Source organism: Triturus cristatus, chromosome 11, assembly GCF_964204655.1.
Source record: "Triturus cristatus chromosome 11, aTriCri1.1, whole genome shotgun sequence".
Classification (NCBI taxonomy): Eukaryota; Metazoa; Chordata; class Amphibia; order Caudata; family Salamandridae; genus Triturus; species Triturus cristatus.
The window spans coordinates 128,995,332-129,001,331 of record NC_140594.1 but is presented as its reverse complement, the minus strand read 5'-3'; positions in this window follow the sequence as shown (position 1 = coordinate 129,001,331).

Here is a 6,000-nt window from a genome sequence, read left to right as displayed (position 1 = left end):
TGTGGCCGACAAGTTCATCACTGTTGCGGCTCCTCTCCGTGCCGTTGGCCGAGGTTCCGACTGCCGAAACCCATAAAAGACTCCCGCTCCGTCACGGAGCTCACAGGAGAGCGGCCATTGCCGACGGCGTACAAGCCACGCCCCCCCTACATTGTACTCAAAACAGAGAACGACCTCCCTTAACACATCAAAGCCTCCTTCTCACTTCATGAGTTCTGCAAGAAGTTTAAGACCTCGCTCTTCGCATAAGCATCTTGGGGACCACACACCTACCCAAGTGCCTCGATACCCTCTTGGGTGATTAGTGTGCTATAGAAATCAACATAGCATAACAGGGAGTTTTAAAAAAAAGAACCAGGGGTATTTATTTTGCCCATTGATCATGCACATCAACATTTTAGAAGAGGAAATTGGGAGATTTAAAAAAATAAATAATCTGGGTAATGTATTTCCCCCATTAACTTCTAATAAAGCAGAGGCAATTTCAGACAGGAGACAACCAAAATAAAGTATTTTTGGCTTCAAAAATGGGAACCTCCAGACTGAATCAGGTCTAAAAGCATATATGTGAAATGAGGACAATTTCAGGTGGAATAAAGCTAAATTAAAGACATTTTTATGTTTAAAAATCGGCAGTCTCCCGCCTGGATCAGGTTTGATGATATGTATGGACTTCGATAAGATTACCTCTTCTTGCAGCAAGGAACATATAAGCTATCATGTCTCCATGATTTACTACTGCTTCAGATTTGAAACCGAATAGAATAAACATAATACATAATCTATCAGTTCAATTTGGGTGGGAATATCAATAGAGAATAAACATGACAACATTCATAGCTGCTAGGTTTCCCAGGTCTATGCATAATGAGCTGGTCCGGTTCAGGTTGTTTTTCTTTAAATTCCCTGCTTGTAGTTATGGGTTTATAATGGCATAAACAAGACTACAAGTCCCAGAAATCAAAGAAAAAAACTGTCCCTGAGCAGTTAGTCATGCATGGACCTGTGAAACTTGGTAGGGCTGCACATTCAACATAATATTGAACAAGATCACATGGTGGGATTATCCTCATCTCTGTGTCATTAACATAATTTTTATTTTTTTATTTTTATTTTTTTTGAAACCGTTTATTACAGAATCCAAAAGATATACAAAGATGGGCCTACAACCTTCAGGCCGGCCGCTAGCAAACAAAAAGAGCATATAATACACACAGTAGAACACACGCTGCGGCAGAAGGGAGATCACAGGAGTTGAGAGAAGCGTTGGCAGCCACACCATCCGGACCCCACACAACGGTTTCATTTTTATATAAATAACGAAAAAACAAGTCCACAAGGCAACCCACAATCGGAAACAATAGCATGTGCTCCCCTGGGGGGGACCCTACCGATACACAGGAATATCAAGGGGGGGATAGGTCGGGACGGAGACAAAGTGGACTCAATGCCCAGAACCAGGAAGACAAGCAGGCTAAGGAGACGGGGCCGGTGACAGATCAGGCATCAGCGGCGGGGTACAGATTCCCCCACGGTAGGCGTTCCATGGGCCCCACACTTTCACCCATTTCCCAGGCTTACCTCTCGCAACATACACCACCTTTTCCCGAAACATACACCAATCCATGTTGTCCTTCCACGCCGAGACAGTCGGTGACCTCTGGGAACCCCACAATTGCGCAATATCACGCTTGGCCACCATATATCCCAGAGTCACCCACCACGTCTGCGGCACTGAGTAGTCGGTTGGCTCCCACACATTCAGGAGACATCTCCTCACCTCGGGCAGCAGCGGCACATGCGTAACTGCCTGCAAAACCTCATGCACACCACGCCAGAATCGCGCCACCTCCGGGCATTCCCACAAAATATGGAGAAAGGTCCCCAAAGAACCACACCCACGCTTACACAACCCGTCCACAGCATAGCCCATACGCATCAGACTTGGCCCCGTAACATAGACCCTATGGAGTATCTTGAGCTGGACGAAACGAAGGCGAGCCGGTATGGCCACCTCTTTCGGGGAGGCCACCGCAGACACCCAGTCCTCGTCATCCAGCTCCAATCCATCAGCCCCCCACGCCTCACGAAGGCCAGTCAGCAGTCCCGAGCGATCATTGATGAGTTTTTTGTAAATTAATGAAATCGTGCCGTCCGGTACATGCCCATCTAGCACTCTATCTTCCAGAGGGGAGTACTCCGGGATGGAGGCAACGTCCGGGAATACGGAGCACAACGCATGACGGATCTGCATATATCGAAAGTACTCCCTGTCCTGCAACTGGAATTCCGTCTGCAGCACATCGAATGTTTTGAATCCCCCCCTCGTCCAGAGATCGCCCACCCTGCTGATGCCTATCATGTCCCACTTCTCAAAGCCTTTCGAGGTCCACAGGGAGCCCAGCCGCTCAGATGCGTATAGTGGCGTCGCCCGAGTCAAACGATCCTTCCACCCCATCGCCAAGTTAGCCGCGTGCCACACTCGCACCATGACCCGCGTGGGGCCCGTCAGACGTGCGTCGAGCGAGCTAGAATAAAGCGCCCGATTATAGTCGCCGCCCGGCAATAACATTTTATCCATCTCGAAGGCCGGGTTTAGAGCGGGCCCGTAAAGGCCGTGATTTATCGCAGCCAGCTGGGAGGCCCAGTAATATCGCTTGATGTCTGGGAGGGCAACCCCCCCGTCGTACCACGGGAGCGTCAGCTTCGCCAAGGCGATACGCGGTCTACCCTCCCAGAACAGGCGGCGCTGCAAACTCTCCACTTCGCGAAAGTAGCGCGCCGGGACAACGTCCATTGTGTTCTGTAAGGCGTACAGGAAACGTGGCAGCGACATCATCTTAAACAATGCCGCCCGGCCGAGCGGCGAGAGCGGCAAGCGCCTCCAACGCGCGACATCATCCTTCAGGCGCTGGAGGGGGGGAAACAAGTTCTGTTTATACCGGGTCTCCGCGTCCAGGGTAATGAAGATACCCAGGTACCTAAATCCCCGCGGAGCACTCTGGATAGGACAACCCCGCGGAAGGATAGGAGCATCCCCGGAGAGGACATACACACAAGATTTAGCCCAATTGATGACTAGGCCGGAGTTGAGGCCAAATGAGTGCAATACATCAACCAGTACTATCAGCGATTTACGCGGGGAAGCCAGGTACAAAAGAATATCATCAGCGTAAAGAGATACGCGGTCCTCATACTCGGGTGTCCATCGGAGACCACGGATAGAAGGATGCTACCGCAGCCACTCCGCCAGGGGCTCCAAGGCAAGCGCGAAGAGGAGCGGCGATAACGGGCAGCCCTGCCGCGTGCCCCTGCCCAGCTCAAACGGAGCCGACACCCTACCGTTCACAGCCACCTGCGCCAGCGGTCCGGAATACAACAATTTCACCCAACCGATGAATCCCGGGCCAAACCCAAACTTCGCCAGCGTCGCGCAAATATATGGCCACTCAAGTGTGTCAAACGCCATAGTGGCGTCCAGGGACGCCAAAATGGCCGGCTCCCGTAGGAACGGGACACGCGCGAGCACCCCATGCAAGCGCCGCAGGTTGAGCGCAGTGTTGCGATGAGGGATAAAACCGGACTGATCCTGGTGAATCAGATCGCACACCACGCCAACCAGCCGATTGGCCAACACCTTGGCGAGAATTTTGGGTTCCGCATTCAGCAGCGAGATGGGCCTGTAGGACGTGACCCGGTCCCGCGGCCTCCCCTCCTTATGAATAACCACGATAGTAGCCAGACGCTGGTCTAGCGGGAGGGAGCCCGCCGAACGGGCCGCGAGGAACATAGCACGGAGATGCGGTGCCAGCGTATCCGGTCGCAGCTTGTACAATTCGATAGGAAGACCATTAGGGCCCATGGCCTTGCCGGAAGCGACCGAACGTATGGCGAGGGCAATTTCCTCAGATGTTGGGGCGGCGTCCAACGACACCCTGTCCTCCTCCGAAAGGGAAGGCAGCGCGATATCCCTGAGCAGGGCATGGGAATCCTCTTCCGAGCGGGAGGACACCGGGGAATACACCCCACGGAAATATTCTGCAAAGCAATCAACAATTTCTTCCGGTTCAGTGACACACACACCATCCAGTTTCTCAATCGACGGGACAACTCAACTCGCTCTCTCCTTTTTATCCAGCCACGCAATCAGTTTCCCAGCCTTATCACCCACATCATACAGTCTCCCCTGTTGCTCTCTACTGAGGCCCCTGGCCGCCTCCGTGACGAGGGCCTTATAGGCCGCCTGCTTGAGTCGGAGAACATGTAGTTTGTCATCCGTCACCCCACATTCTAGGTCACCCTCCAACTCGGTTATCTCAGTTTCAACACGGGTCACCTCCTCCCGCTCGCGCTTCCGGGAATGGGAAATAAGGGACAGGGCCTCCCCCCGGAGTACCGTCTTGAAAGCCTCCCACAGGGAGACCGCCGATGACACAGACCCCACATTATCGTCAAAATATCGCTTAAGGGATTTAACCAATTCTGCGCGAATGGTGGGGTCACGCAGGTACCAGGGATTAATCGGGACCACCCTACCCTCCCCCCTCGGGAGAATGTCGAAGTGCAACAGGAGCGGGGAGTGGTCTGAAATACCTCGCGCCAAATGGCGCACTTCCCCGATCCTCCCCGCATGCGCCACCGGCACCAGGACATAATCTAGCCTTGAGAGACTGCCATGGGCCCCGGAATGAAAGGTGTACTGTTTCTGCGTAGGGTGTTTCAAACGCCAACAATCCACCAGCCCCAAAGTATCCAAGAGGCCAGATAACCACGCTTGGGCACGGGGGAGATCCCTAGGGGGGTGACGGTCCTCAGTTCCGGAAACCACCGCGTTGAAATCCCCCCCAACCACTAGATTCCCCTCCGGAAGGCCAAGGAGGAGGCGCCCCAGATCCGCAAAAGTAGTCGTTTGCAACCCTGGCGGGACATAGACAGAAACAAAAACAATCACTCTGCCCTCCATTCTACCCACCAGAACCGTGTAACGTCCCCTGTCATCATGGAGCACCTCATCAACTTCCAATGGGAGCGAGGTTTTAGCCATGATGCCCACACCCCTGGAACCAGACGTGAAGCCCGAATGGGCCAGAAGGCGGTAGCCCCGTCGATTCATAGCACGAAAGGAGTTGCCAATGAGGTGCGTCTCCTGCAGAAAAACTATATCAGGTGAAATTCGTTTCAGGAACTGCAGGACCACACCCCGTTTTATCCTGTCCCCCAGTCCATTAACATTCCAGGACAAAAGACTCAGTCCCCTACCCCCCATCATAGCCGAAAGCGATCAATCGTCCCCCCGAGAGCACTTTAGGAATAGCACAACAATACTTTTGCCTTGTGGTACAAATGAACAATACCCCACCCCAACCCAACCGCCCCAACAAAACTCCCCCCTCCCTGCACCCCTGCATGAGCCCAGACAGCCCCCCCAACTTGCAGTGTGCCTGTCGCCCCAATATAATTGGAACTAGCTAGACCCCCTAGAGGAGGAAAGAGTACCCCCTCAAGACCCCGCACAGCCTCCAAAGGAGGGGAGACGAGTACAACAAACAAAAGACCCTAAGCTTGGCCGAAAGTGGCCGCGTCATCCGGAGTGAGCCCCGGCATCAGTACCTCAGACCCGGTCCGGTGGGAAATCTCCTCCCGCAGCCCCCCCCCGCCATCCCGATCATGACCCCCAGACAAAGTGTCCAGCCAGTCCCCGGCCATTTCAGGACGGTCAAAAAAGTGAGTGCGACCATCCACCTCCACCCGCAGCCTGGCCGGGAAGAGCATGGCGTATTTTAGGTTCATGCCTCGAAGCCGCCGCTTGACGCCCAGGAAACTCAGTCTCTGCTTCTGGACCGCTTGGGTGAAGTCAGGATAAAAGTTCACCTCCATGTTCTCCAGCTTAATCGGCCCTTGCAGTCTGGAAGCTTGCAAAATCGCATCCCTGTCCCGAAAGTTAAAGATACGGGCAATAAGAGGCCGCGGAGGGGCTCCAACCTTCGGTCTGCCCCCGGG